Consider the following 16,046-nt stretch of genomic DNA (forward strand, 5'->3'; position numbering starts at 1 on the left):
TTTTTGGTATAAATGTAATTATTTTTCACTGTCTCTCTTCTTTACACTTTGGACAAATGTTTTTTGCACACACAAACTATACTAACTCACTAATTTTGTGATCATTGTACAACGAGAGTATTCATTGTGAAATCATTTTTTCTCATACTGTACTTATGTCCTATTTTTGTTTTTAAAAACAAATCAGTTATTGTTTATGATTTTTGGTTAACAAAGAACAACATGAACAATCAATAAATGGAACTAAATAATTATTAAGAATGAGGGATGTGTGCCTTATTTTGTCACACTTGGTGACCTGATTGTGTATTTAAAGGATACTTGGCTTACTATTTCAAGTACAATTTTGAAATATTTAGAATATAATCATCCAGACACCCCGACATTAGGGTAGTGCCAATAATTATATTGTGGTTGGAGCCCTTTTCTTTCTCCATTTTATTAAGTATAAAGCATACTTTATCTTCTGTGTAACACACCACAAGCTAACGGAATACGTGAGAGACTCCTCAAAGATGGGCTCCTCAAAGAAAGGATTGCCAAGATTAAATTGACTTTGAAAAATGGATGACTGCATTGCCTACACCTGGCCTTATGTGACCTCCGGAATCAGCCAGGGTCGGACCACTACCTCACCACGCATGAGTTAGTAACAAGGCATCGTATGAGAACACCCCTTACACCTCCTTCTAGGATTAGGAGTGATCCTCACAGGGTAGCTAAAACCTTAGGTGGTGAAATGCATGATTATTGGACATGTATGACTAACAGTATTTCTTATAAAGTCAAGCATCGGGGGGACGGTCTAGGAACATAGAAGAAGATAATTCTGCAACCAATCGAAGTGAACTATTACCACCATCTAATTTATAGGTTAGGGACCTGATCCTGTTCAAGAACTTTACCCGGAAGTGGCATGAGCCTTGCTATAATGTACCATTCTGTGTTGAAGAATCGTCCCCTTCATCTGTTAAGGTTCAGGGAAGAAGAGCTTGGTTGCATTTAAATGATGTGAAGGTTGATAAAGGCGAGACCCTCTATCCCACCATTGCCAATCCAGAAGCAAAACAAGGAGAAGAATTTCTGTGTGTGCAGACTTGAAAGATGCCTAAGAAGAAGGACGATAAAACAACGAGTGATTAACGCATACTTTATTTGGACTGAAATGCAATAGGCACTCATTATATATATTATAGCAGAGAGTGCAAGGACTTGCACAGAATTCCAGAAGTTTCTAAATTTACTTTTATAAACATATTGAAACAGTGAATAATGCATCAGAATTATGCCTAAAGGTCAGTTCTTGATTAGAAATTGGAAAAGAGATCACTATCCAGATTAATTTTGTGGAGAATATTTGTTTCAGGTGATAAAAGCATATGATACCTGCCGACAGTGAAATTCATCATCTTGTGGTTGCTGTCTCTTTGTTCATACTTCAATCTTACCCTGCTCTTTTTAGAAGAGACATTAATATTCAAATCTTTTTCCAGGATCCCAAAAATCAGTCCAGTGATAAGAAGACTCCTTATTGCTATAATTAAACAAATTGTACAGTTGCAGACATAAAAGAAACATGATGATTGTATTAGAAATGATTAATGAAGAAGACAATACGATTAAGAAAGAACACGAGTTCAGCAAGCTGTAGGATGGCACAAAAAATGGCTGCCCAGATTTCTATGAATAATTTATATTTCCATGATCGTTCCTGTTGTCTTTTTGTTCATTATCTTTCACGATCCCTATCGTCTTAATGTTTCTACCGAAGAAGGAGCTCCTATGATTCTCCTCACTATGAAAACAAATAATGACTAATTCCTTGATCTCTATATGTATATTGGGAGACATAAAAGTGATGTAGAAGAAGATAATGTAGAGATAAATATGTATGTAGATAATTCAGCTCACCTGGGAAATAATATGTGACATCAACACATGAAAAAGTTCAGGGAAAGAGCATCTGATGAGAGTCTTTCATCCCCTATGCCATGAATACAGTAAGGTCTTTCATTTCAAAGGAGGTTTCAGCAAACAATGCAAAATGCCTCAGCCATTTTACAGAATGTATTAATCGAGGACAGTTTCAAGGAAGTTGGATACTTTGTGATGGAGAGCAAAATGGTTGTTTCCATACCAGAACAACTATATCAAAACCACCCAAAGGGAGAAGGAGCCTGGATGGAAAAGCAAAACACATGTATATCCTGCTGCAGGACAGGATGAGGTGATCATTTAAGATATTAAGAGAATTAATTGTCCTAATGTGACAGAAATAGCAGGATCACCTGGAAGTTGGGAAGCAACTCAAATGTTGATCTAAGTACGAGTCCATACCAAGAAGGGATGGGAAGCAGGAATGATGCCCTGTGCAGCTCATCTGCTGAAGATGGACTACATACAAGAAGTGCAGAAGGTGACTGATGGATGCTTAAAGTTGTGGGCCAAGCACGATAAATTGTTGACATAGGTAGAAGACGAATCAGGCCCAGTAGTTGTAGTCCCATTGTATAATGCAGGACTATGTTTCCAAAACCATGGAAAGAACCATGTGAGATGTAACAAAGAATGCAATGCCACAATTGATATTCCTGGGATGAGAGAAGTGACAGTTGTCCTTGTGGATTGATATTGGGCTTGTGGATCTAGAGCCTATACGAAGTTGGCCAACGATTGGGGCGGAGTGTTTTCCCTGTTGCTCATCCATGTTCCAGCATTAGTGATTCCTCAGAGCGATCTAAACATTGGTGAATTTCCAAACGTGTATGACCATTTGAGAAGAAGATTGCTTGAAATCCTCTGATGGACAAAAAGAGAAAAAATAACTCTGCCTAGTCGATAACAGTGTATGATACTATTCCTGAGCAGCACAAGTTGTTCAGCAGGAAGACTGCTTTGATAATGACATCTATATTCATGCCTGGAATCCAAACAGTGGCGAATGCCAAATGGTTACAAATGACCAGACCGGAGCTTTTGAAGATAATCAATGCTACCATCAGGGGATTCAACACCGTTAAAGAAGAGCTGAGGACCATACAACTGATGACCCTCCAGAATAGATATGTCCTTGATATGATCACAGCGATGGAAGCAGGAGTTTGCCCCAAAATCGGGCCATCATGTTGCACATTCATACCTTCTAACGATGACCAAAATTGAACATTGACAGAGGCCATAATGTTATTAACAGAACTGCATGCCAAGATGGAAGACAAGACATATGACTTTGAAAATGACAGCAGGTTTGCCTCTTTGTTTTCATGGATTCCACAATGGTTGGCGAATATATTTAAGGTTCTTGGAGTAATACTGGTGCTAGCAATGTTTGGATTCTGTATGGTCAGGGTGGTGATTGCCCAATGCAAGAAAATGGCAAAGAAGGTGGCAGGGATGAAGATCATGATCAATGATAAACCTGAACCAAACGCCAGGGAGCTGACTGATGATGCCGTTAGAAAATACATAGAGTTTAGTACCTAAAGGAACCGAGTTCCTGTATCCAAAGAATCACAAGATTGTACCCTGAATAGACAATGTCACTACATGACCAGGAGTGCAGATGAACATGTCAAATCAGCAGGCACCCTGAGGGGTGTGATGAAGATATGGACACCAAAGAAAAAATTCTTCAACAGAAAATACCAGGATGTGGAAATGATTGAGGAGGCAGTCTAGGACTCGACCAGAGGGGGAAATGTAACAGAGCAAGTGCATGCCTCTGCAGGAATTCCTGCCCCCCCTACCTCCCATATGTTGGAGACCTGAGATTGTGGCGTGTTTGAGACCTGCAATTGTGCCAATACCGCAGCGTGTGTTCGAGAAAAGATACCCATTGAGACAACCCTACTGAATGTATGCCCGAAGAGGTGACAACTTCAGGGAGGAACACCATGAAGGAATATGAGAAGGAACAGAGAGAAGAAGCCACTGATGCCACAAAAAAAGTATATACAATATTCCAAGATACTGGCTGAAGAAGATGTATAGATCTTGAATAGACTAATGACGAAGGAAAGAATCAAGTGAACTTTTAAATACAAAAAAGGAGATGACATGTGCACGAAGTGCTGCAGAGAATGAACCGTTCAATAATTGCAAAGATGCTGAAACTCAAGGTAGACTAAGTCATCATAGAAGCTGGCGTCATCATAGAAGCTGGCTATACGTAGTGAACAGGGTGCAGGCAAAGCCACCATTGTAAAGAAGCTGGACATTGGTATCATGCATTTAGTAAGCCAAGACCCATGACGTAGGAAGGGAGAACTGTGTCACAGCAAGAATAAGCTGAACCGTGGAGCCAAATTGTGGTCTTGTGGAGCCAAACCGCAATCGTTCCACCAAACCTTGCACCTGGGTCTGGGCTTACTCACTGCTAAGTGAACCAAATGTTCTAGACCTGGCACAAGTGTGCCAACCAATTGTATTGGTTGATATAACAAAGGACCTTATAGTTTTAAAACCAATGGGAAACTGTGTATCTAATGTTTAAGGAGATGACATGTTTTAGAGGTAGGCATATGCTGCCCATGTGATAGTGGGCAGCCAATCAAAATCCTAGTTCCTATAGAAAGTATATTTAGATGTTCTCCTTAAGCCAATCCCGACCCTTGGTAGGTTTTTCATTATTGCCACATAGTATGATATAAAAGCTATGATTTATGTGAGCCTACATCCATTCATGTTCGCTGTAACTCCCTCTTTTAGATAATTGTTAATAAAACAGTACCTTACCATCTTCCTGAGTTGGTTTGATTATTTAGACTCAGAATGTATTTGTGTGATCCCATCCATTACATATGCATGTTCCTAAAGTGCTCTCAAAAAATCCCCCACTACGGATACTGCCAAATAACTTCATGAAGCGATCAAAAACTATAAAAAAATCCATTATTGAACACAAAGCCAATGCCCTGAACTCTTGTATCAACATTGCTGCCTCAAATTCGAGAGAACTCTTCACCATATTACGTGAACTGGAAAACCCCACTCCCATCACTAACATTATGGCCGCTAGTAAAAAATGGTGCATAACCATCCACAACGCGCTCGCTGCTAAAATAGCTAAGCTCCAAGACCAAATCCTAGCGAAACAAAAGCTCTTAGCAAGTAAATGCCCATCTAAGCGGCCTCTGGACACAAAGCCAGCCAAACCAGACCTGCAGTTCAAGTTCACCCAGGTTAACCAAAAACAAGTCCAGGAGATTATAGCAGGACTCAAACTATAAAACTGCAAAGGAGATTGCTTTCCCACCAATCTAATCAAACTATGTGCACCTACGCTCTCTCCTACTATCACCAATTTTGTTAATGCTTCCTTCAGAACTAACACAGTCCCCACTGGCATCAAAGAAGCGTGGGATACACCACTTCTGAAAAAACCCTCGCTAGACCCCACAGTCCCCACGAACTACCGTCCCATTACCATGGCCCCCTTTCTATTGAAAATAATAGATAATATTGCGTACTCCCAAATCCAAACCCATTTGTAAACAAACAATTTATTAGGAACTAGATAATCAGGCTTTAGGCCTAGCCACTGCATGGAAACAGTTCTATTGGACCTGAAAATCCAAATGGATTCCATTAGAGACGCAGGCAACCTCTGTATCCTACTCCTCCTAGACTTGTAGGCCGCCTTTGATTTGGTGGACCACGATAAGCTATGTACCACCCTGGCTGAAAACTTCAATTTCTCCCATAAAGCCACCCTCTGAGTGAAATCCTTTCTAGCTGACCAAACCTCTAGAGTCGTCCTAGGCAAGGTAGCTGCTGATCCCATTCTAGTACCCATAGGAGTACCACAAGGATCATACCTCTCGCCCACCCTGTACAATGCCTATACTAAACTCCTCTTTGCCACCATCCACGCCATGGGTGTCATCTATACCAACTTCGCTGATGACACCCAGATCCTGATTGCCATCACAGGGAACCACGAGGAAGACAAAATCCAAGTAAATATAATCTACACCATCCTCCAGAATTGGATGGCAGTCAATAGCCTCTGCCTCAATGATGAAAAGACGGAGATCCTCATTGTGGGCGCACCCTCCAAAATTAAATCGCTCCATTCTGACTATTCCTCTATCACAATTGATGGTACACCCATTCCTATTGTCAAGTAGGTTAAAACTCTGGGTGAGCACCTAGATTCTAACCTAACCTTGTCTAAGCACATCAGCACTCTTTCATCAGCTACCGCATACACTGCCAAGCTAATTGCACTAAGTCAGCAATTCCTGTCCCCACAAAATTGTTGTACGCTTGCCCGTGGACTAATACTGTCTAAATTAAACTATGGAATACTACTTAGTGCTACTCCTAGGCATTTCGAATGCAAACCTCCCCAAACTACAATTCCTACAAAATAAAGCCCTAAGAACAGCACTTGGCATCAATAAATATGAGCATATCTCAAAGATCAGAAGGGAAGCTCAGTGGCTACCTATTAAAACAAGAATCCTTTTCAAAACCCTTTGCATCACACATACATTCCTAACAAAGACAGCCCCTATATACCTCACCAATACAGTAAAGCCAAACACCTTGACAAGAACACTGAGATCTAGCTACAGCTCCCAACTCTGTGTTCCACGCTTCAAACTCAAAAGAACTGGGGGGTGGAGCTTTCAGGTCTTAGCCCCAAAAACGAACCATCACACCCAAGATTAAAAAAATCCCTAAAAACCTGGCTCTTTTATTTATTTATTTTTTTATTGTATTAGTTGAATTTAATCATGGACCTTTTAAATGAAACATTGTTTTATATAAATGCACATATTATATATATCAGTTTATATTTGAATGTATATAGTGAATTTTTTGTATTTGAAAGGTTGATTAAATTCAACTAATAATAAAAAAAAAAATAATAATAATAATTGGCTCTATAATCAAAACTAGGTCAAGATTTGTCTCTATCCTGACCTGATCCTGCACAGATTACCTGCTGTAAAGAGTTTTCCCTGTTGTGTCTCTAACAACTTTTGTATTCATTGTGGTTCCCTTCCACTATTGCTTGTGTAACCATTTCTTCCACTGTAACCAGCATTGTAAAGTGATCTGTAACCTACGCCCTGATACCTATGGGTTTGGGCGTACAACAAATGCAATAAATAAATAAATAAATAAATATCCAACCAGACATAAAATCCTAATAAAGGCGAGTAGAATCATTCAAAATGTGGTCTTGGCACATGTTAGTTGAAAACAGTGCCTATTCGTCAGTGCTAGATATAGAATGCACATGCCAGCAACTCCTTAAAATATTGTCAGGACTCTGATATGGGACAACGTTAAGTTCATAGCAGGAAGCCCTGGCTCGTGGGCTAGAGGATTAGTGATGGTAAGTTGTTGTTGGAAAAGTGGCCTCTTTATGTCTCTCTCCTACCAGTACATTTACTCATGTGTTGATGACCCACCAAGTAACCAAAGTTGGTGAAGACCACACCAACCAATAACTAACCCCAATTCACGATATCTCATAATTAATACTCTGGCCAATCCAGAGCTAGAGAAATGACAAGTGGATAATATTATCAATTTGGAGGTGGTTCCGGTAGGTGGAGCTATTGAATATGGCATAGCCAATGAGGGAACTGGCCCTTATACATTGTGTATGTGGATGATTCCCCTAACCAGTCCCCTACCCTCATGGGTTTTTTGTAACTAAGTTTGTCATACCATGCTAATGATGACGTGTTTGGTGTTTTTAACCTGTTACCTGCATTGAAGAAATTGAAAACTCTAATAATCTGTGGCTTATGGCTGTCCCTGTTTTAAATGGTTGATTAGAAAACAGGCCTTTGTCAGTTACTTTGACTCTTCCGTTTATTGTGTTTGGGATTTCCCAGCCTACCCGGCCTGCTAGCAGGCTTGTATTTCCCGCCCTGCCATTACACCTGTACGAAGGGTGACATGAAGTATCTTAATTGTCTCTTAAACATGTCATTTCCCCTGAGCTTTGAGGCATTTTCAACCTTGCACGGATTATTTACTGTGAGTTAAATTATTATTGTCATTACTATTAGCAGTAACATTATTTCTCTTTGCTGTTTAGATGGGCTTGCTGACCTTGTAATGAGCCAATGGACTCTGCATTAGCCGCAGTTTACAGAATAGCAGCAGTAGGCGGATGGCTAAGCAGAGTGGCTGAACCTGGAATACCTTGAAAATCTGTGACAAAAGGCTTTGCAGTCGCCTCCAATAAATCATAAACACAAGCTGCAGTAAGAGCTGTTTACGATTCTCCCCTCAGAGCAAACCTAATGACCTCATACACTCCTGCTCATTAAAGACACATTAGCCCGACCCATTAAGCAATTCACAATTACAATATGTTCAGGTTCACTGAAGGAGCTTCTACTAGCAATGACAGACAGTGTACCCAGTGACGCAGCTGGAGGTTCTCTCTGCTCGGCTGCCTTCTGTCAGGTGCAGGCTGTAATGTATCTCTTGTATCATTTATTTGCATTGACTACACTTACACACATACTGTATCACTCCCAAATGAAAAGAGTTAACACCTTGATTGCATGCCTTGATTCAATATGTATATACTTCTTAATGTAATCGTTAAGAGGTTACCTGCGTGCATAATGTGTTCAGGTTAGGTAGCATCCTAATCGTGGTTTGTTTAGGATCACACAATTTACTCAAGTGAGGGAACTGTCATGAGAACTCAGGTCTTTAATTTCCAAGACAGCATGGTGGTAAGGGGGTTTGGGGGTGATGTTGGGTGCTGAGGATCGGGGGATTTTATCAGGGTTGTGGGAGGCCATGCCCCGTTTTTATTTTTGGTTAAGCCACTAAAAAAACAAAATGTTGTATGTTTTCGAGATATACTTTAGTTGAACCCGATAATTGGATTTTGTTTAAAGCTCATTTCATCTACACATATCGCTGCATTTTTTAGCATGGCCTTCTAACGAAGAACAAACAGAACACAAAGGCATTAACACTTTGGTAGTACAGTATAAAGCGTTGGGTAATTATAACACCTATAAGATACAGTGGAATCAGCCGAGAACAATATAGGCTACTGGTAATAAAGGAGTCAGGACATTTATATGGTTGGCTAGAATTTCATGTTGAAGCTCCATTTGCTAACGCTGTGAGTCTTCTGAATTGTTGCTGGCTTTCTTTTCTTCATGACTCTCTTTTTGCTCTCAGTGGGACATCTCCCTGTGCCTCAATTCCTTATTCTTGTGCTGTCTGGCTTTGGTAGCACATATAGCTCCCGGTGCTTGCACGCCTCATTTGGTCCCAGGGTGACTTTTCTCAGTCAAAACGTGTGTGGTAGGTTGGCATCAGCTATATGTTTTGTTTTTGGCTACACCATCTTGGGTTACCAATACATGTTTTAAATCCTACACCTGATCATTTTGTTTTGTTTTGTCCTCTTCGGGTGTTCGTGACTCTCTGGACTGGCCAAAATGGCCAAAATGGCTGTTCTGTCTATGTTGGCTTTGGGCAGAACCTACAATGGGAACCTTTTTCTATTTTTTGCGAAGGGACACAGCTTTAGAGACTGTATGAGGGTATCTTAGACACCCCCAATTCACATATGTGTTCCTAAGTGTTTGGCATTTGTATGGCCAATCGTAATGGGATAGCTGCTAACACTGTTAATTGTGTAGGGATTTGGAATCGTGGGAAGGGTACCTCTGCGCGCGTGCGCGCGTGTCTGTTGTGTGTGTGTGTATATATATATATAAATAGGAAGGCCCTGGATAATTGCCGAATTTCACTGAAAGATGACGGTGATGGGATGTTTTTGAAGACGCTGCTATCTACTGACTGTGTCCTTCTTTCTCGGACACTCTGTCTTTCCTGTGCTCCAGAATCTTGACCCCAAACCTCCTCCTCATCTTCCTCCCAGCCTCCCATGATGGATCCTCTACGTCCGCTGCCTGTGGCACCATCCAGTTTGGGTTGCCGGGTCTGGCAAGGTGCTAGGACCAAAACCACAGATGGTGGACAAAGGAGGACGTCTTCAGAATGACCGACAGCAAGAAAGGCACAGCAGAAGCAGCGAGTGTCTTTTTCTGCTTGCTAGACCAGTTGTGGCAGAACCCTGCTTTCTTGCTGATGCTCTGCCAAATCCTTTACTTCATTCTTCACCAAGACACCATTCCTGCTGCCTTGTGCAGAGACTTGGTAATCACTGGAGCCACCTATGAACTGCTATTAAGGGCCCCTTTGAGCTTCCCCTCGCTGCTTCTGCTGTGCCTTTCTTGCTGTCGGTCATTCTGAAGACGTCCTCCTTTGTCCACCATCTGTGGTTTTGGTCCTAGCACCTTGCCAGACCCGGCAACCCAAACTGGAGCCTTGAACTGCTGATTAACGAACCCAATTTGTAGGCTAACAGTCACCTTTGCAGTTACTCTAGAAGAGCCTCTGTCAGATAAATCCTCAGGTTGCGGCAGCTTCCCTGGCCTCAGTCTTCAGACCACCCTATCCTGTAAGTGGTCCTATTCTTTAGGCTCTTGTGTGCCATGTGTAGGACTGCTGGAGTCCCACCCGACCATGACCATCTTCTAAAGTGGGTATGTGCTCTAACTTTACAGCCATACCTCAGAAGACCTTTGATCATTGAACCTGGTTCTGCTCATCATCTGCTGGTTTTCCCAAGACCCCCATGCGGAATGATTACTGCTGTTTTCCCTCCAGTGACCTGTAGCTATAATGGGATAACCTTTTCACTATTACCACAAACAAACCCTGTTGTTTGTCTCATTAAATCCTATGGACAACCTTCTTAAATAAAGTCCTGCAAATTACCAAAAATAATACCATACCTTTGAAGATTCGGTGTGTATTTGTTTCCCTTGTGTTGTATTTCTATTTCATTTCTATGGGCCTTACTGACCTGTGTACCACTGCAACGCAGTTTATGTTCTTTTTCATGACTCATTACTCTTTTGAACAATACTGCAGCTAACTTAAAGTACTGTAATGAATGTTGCTCATTACATGACTGGATAATAAAGAGTACATCTTTTTTTCAGCTTATACTGTGTGTATTATTTTATTGTGAACTTGTCTGTGAGAATAACATTACTTTGATACCAGGCCTCTCCCCTTGTAAGTGTATAGCCAGACAGCCCTGTCTTACATGTGAGTTTGGATACGCTTGGTGGACATCCTGGGCGCACAATACATGTTCGGTCTTCTTGAACCCTTCACCAGAAGGATTCAGAAAAATCAGTCTGCTTAACAGTTTAACTCAGTGTGACATGTTTCACTACTAAGGGAATAAGATTCCTCCCTAATATTTGACACACTGTCTCATGGATATAGCGCTCAGATCGCCTATTGACATGACAGTCTCAGGGTTATAGTTCCCAACTAGGTCTTGACTTTTCCTGCCTTCAATTACTACTCCCCACTTACTTTAGGGTATGTGTTAGCATTAGATGTTGCCACCTTCTCGCTGTGGGTCACAGATTTGGGCAAATGTTGTTACCTTTTACACACCCCGACCAGCAAACATTTATTCTAACTTGCTCAGGAATTTCTGCAAGGCTGTGTTTTTATAGTCCACTAGGTCACCCGCCTGGGCTAAGGTGTCCTTGTATTTCTCTAGGTTTCTTATCCTATTTCCCGATATCTTGAATGTAGCTTTCAGGAGGCCTTTAGTATTCCCTTTGTGGGCCAATGTTTCTTTTTTTCCCCCTCAGCTACGGATCCTTTCTCCCAGTGTCTGGGACGTCGGCATTCTGGCTTTCCCTCCTTTTCTGGGATTCTCTCCTGGCAGTGTCTGAGATACAGCTCTCAACAGGCACTTCGAATTATTTCCTTCCCCAAGCCTGGCCTTTTGCCAATGTCTTAAATATGTCCATCAGTTGTCTTTTTACGTTCTCTGCTTCCCTATGTTAGATCTTGACCAGTGTGTGAGATATTCCCATCAGCAATCCTTTGGCTTCTTCTGCTTGCCTGTTTCTGGACTCTGCTAATATCTGGAATAGAGTCTCTACATATGGTCTCTGCCAGTGTCTGAGATATAGCCCACGACAGGCTCATGACTTTCTCTCCTACTCTGGGACTGGCCCTTCTCAAACACTGTACAATAGAGTTAAAAGGAGCCTGGTGTCATCTCCTTCCTTGTGTGTGTGGTATCTGTCTGTGTCGGGGTTATTAGACCTCAGGAGGCTTGTAGTTTTCTCTCCTACTCTGGGAATGGACACTGCCTATGTAAAATAGATTTGGCAGGACCATGACTTATACTCCTTCAAAGTGTGTGTAAACGTCCATTGTCTGGGGCGTGCCGGCTGTGACTTGCACGTAAGGTTACTTTGCGGAATGATTCCATGAATACGCATAGTGCGCAGAAGAACTTCTTCGCGAAGGCTCATACAGTGACATTCTTGGAGCTTGGGCATTGCAGAATTTCTGCACACTTTTCCATGAATCGGGCCATAAGTGTTTTTAGATGATCATGTGTAATATAAACTTGTTGGTAAATGTACAGTTTAAACATTTTGCAGCCGAGAGTTTAAAGAGCCAAGCCTCCATTTGAAGAAAGGTGGAAGTAGTGTGTCTGGTATATGCCCCCACAGTGGGAACCAAAGGGTTACTGGTGTCTCTACATACTTTGGTTTGGTCTCACACATATTAGCAGAGTCTAATGCCTAGGAGCGTGTGAGCAGAGAAGAATGTTGTGTGTGATGAGCTAACAAGAGCAAGTGTTATATCTGCAGCTTGGATATCAGGACTTCCTCCCCATGAATTCCCCATTTACATGGGACAAGTTACCTGTGAGTTCATCTGTACTTTGCATAGAACTGGTGTGAAGAATGTAGAAGGTAATTGTGAAATTTGAAAATGTGCCTTAGAAGGAGGGTCACACTCACTCTTTGGTGAGTCTTATGCAGAAGATGTTATATAGCCTCTGATTTGATCCAAAGGTGACACCGCTGCCATCCGTCCTACTAGAATTACTAATGCCAACCTTCTTATTGTGCCCAGGTATAAACGTACGAAGTCTGGCGGGAGTAGTTTCCCAGTTAAAGCTGCCCAATCCTGGAACTCCCTCTGCCTCATCCCTGTCTGTTCGAAGGACTGAAATTAGGAGCTTAAACTGTCTAGATGTGTGTCTAGATGTGTGGCAGCCAGTGAAGGGTAAGGGAGGTACACTGGGAAATCTCCCATTAACTGTCTTGTGTAACCTTCACTTTGGTATCCTATGGCCCTGTGTAAACAGATAGTCTGAATTGTTTTTCCTTTGTTCCTGTGTACACTGCTTTGGTTACTTATAGGCATCCTGTAATCTGGGCATCTGAATTGTCATTGCCAATTGCCCTCTATAAATTAATGATGTAGATTTTTGATTGCCTATTGCCCTGCGTAAGCTTTAAATATGCACATTTGAGATCTATAACCCTATTTGTTGTATGCATTTTTGATTGCCTATGCCACAGTGTAATCTGATAATCTGCATTTTGGACACCTATGGCTATATGCAAACAGATCATCTGCACTTTTGGCTGTCTATGTCCTGTTTGCCATCTAAAATATGCCTTTGTGCCTGTGTATTCTGATCATCTGCATTGTGTTACCTATGACCCTGTTCAACCTGTGGTCATCCAGCTTCAATGATATGGGCCCACATTATATTACATTATGCACACTCCTGTTGCACCTATAGATACTGTCATTATTTTAATCATACCCTGCTTGACAAAGTCTAACCCCCACCCAATAGGAGCTCACATTTATCACCTGAGGCTTTGGTAGGTTTTGCAGCAGAAAATAGTGCTATACTGAGAGAGAGTTGGATCTCTGCACTTATTGCCTTTATGGTCCCTACTATTGCACACCTGACAGCTTTAATTTTGGACAATGAAATTGTTGTGGGCCTACCCTTAGAACATCAAGGAGCCAATTATTTGTTCCCTTGTACACATTATTGCTAGTAAAGGCCATCACAGTTCCCTACACAGTTTTATCACTAAATGAAAAATAGGATATTTTATAAAGACAAATTAGGGACACATTAAGAATACTCTCACGTCTGTTTAGCATTTTTGCATATTTATTCACTCGTTGAGATAATATATTAACATTACAAATAGTACAATCAAACAATAAACACTTTCCAATATAAACAATGATAAACTTGAAAATTGTCCTTGTCTCCAGCTATTCTATTCACTTTTAGGAATTTAAAGCTCAGAGCTGATCAATAATGTGACTAGCCATCCAATATATGGCACAGTAAAAGTTAAGGATCTATTCACAATCTGCCTATTGGGTTTCTCTCTGCCATCCTCCAGTGCTTTCATTGGGCGTTACTTTTGCTGGCCAGAAGAATAAAAATGGGAAGCAACAGCTATTAAATGCTCTATTGGTGAACTATGAGCTTTTGCAGCTTTTCCCATCTGCTGGTCTGAGAACAAGGTAAGAAAGAGGCTTGTCTGCCAAGCTTCTGCTCCTGTTGCAGCTTTAAAAGTGAAAATTCCATCTTGCCACTTTAAATGTATATTTTCCATCTTGATGCTCATGGCTTGCATTAGTGAGGCTTCCACCCAGCCTTGAGCCCTCTTCCTGCTCCCTCTCTCTGCCCTCCCCAACCCCTGATTGGGCACAGGCCCATGTTGTGATTCCTAGGTCTACTACACTGCAGTGTTTGGGGTAGATCTTCCTGTCTGCTGGCCTGAGCACAAGGTAAGGGCCATGTCTGCCGAGCTTCTGCTTGTGTTGCAGCTTTAAAAAGTGAACATTCAATCTTGCCACTTTTTAAGTTTATTTTGTATCTTGCTGCCTCGTGGGTTGCATTGGTCAGGCTTCCACCCCCTTTGAGCTCTCTTCCTGATCCCTCCCTCTCCCCTACCACAACCCTTGATTGTTAACTGTTACACTCAGGGCACCACCAATGCCCATTGAAGCCCCTGCACCGAAGGGCCCTGGGGTAGAGGGCAGCTCCTACAGTCGCAGCTCCAGACTGTGTTTTCCTGTGTTTGCCATGGGAGTATGCAGCCCAGCCATCGACCAGCAGCGAGTGACGAGGTAAGAAAGGGGGAACAGCCATTGCTGCTCCCTATTTAACTGTCCCTACTCTCTTATTACTCCTTTTAGCTGAGTTTGCAGTCTGTTGCGCATTGCAATTGTATTTTATCCATATCTGGCATTCGGTGAATTTTTCGCAGCTAGCTATTGGGGCTTTTTCCCTTTATCTAGGAAAGTCTGAGTGTGTTTGCATTTGCTTTTGTGTTTGAAAATTAGGCGGTTTTCTCTCTATTTACAAAAAGTAAAATCTGAGTGTTTTAGCATTTGCTTTTGTGTTTGAAAATTAGACTTTATTTTCCCTCTATCTAAGAAAGTCAAATCAGAGTGCTTTTTGCATTTGATTTCATGTTTAAAAATTAAGCTTTTTCCCTCTATTTTGCTATCAAGGATCTCTTCCCACTAGCCAGAAAACATACTTCTAAGTTTACTGCGTTTCTGTTGTTGCTGAAACCTTGATTTTTACCTTATCCTGGACACTTGATTCTAGATTGTTGCTCTGCTTTGTGTTGTACTTCGGTCTCGTGCACTGCAGTTTCTCCCTCCTTACCCCCTCCTTCTCTCTGTTTCCACCCTCCATCGTGCTTTCAATCTCCCCTTTCTCCTCTTACTGCTACTCTATCACCTATCCTAGTTCTCTTTCAAAGTTTGGAAGGAAAGATTTCAAGAAGGATCTCCTGGTGGCAACCGTTGGGTAGTACTCTTGGCATACTTCCTTTCCTATGTGGCCATCATTAATGTCTACCTAATTGGCACTGTCATGGGTCAGCGCTCTCAGCCAAACCTCCTCCTGTTTAATAGGCATCTTCCGTCTCTCATCAACTTTCACCTTCTACCTCCCTGCTGGCCCCTCCGCCACCATCGACAGGTGTACCACATCCGTTTACCCCTCCTCGGAAAGCCTTCAGAATTGGCAGCCAGCTCCACTTAGCTACCCTTAACTCTCGCTCTGCCATTAAATATTCCTCTGGCATCTGCCACCTTGAACTCTACATCCTCACTCTCACTGAGACATGGTTCACGGCCAGCTGTGTCAT

Source organism: Ambystoma mexicanum, chromosome 5q (assembly GCF_040938575.1).
Source record: "Ambystoma mexicanum isolate Mex_15411 chromosome 5q, UKY_AmexF1_1, whole genome shotgun sequence".
NCBI lineage: Eukaryota > Metazoa > Chordata > Amphibia > Caudata > Ambystomatidae > Ambystoma > Ambystoma mexicanum.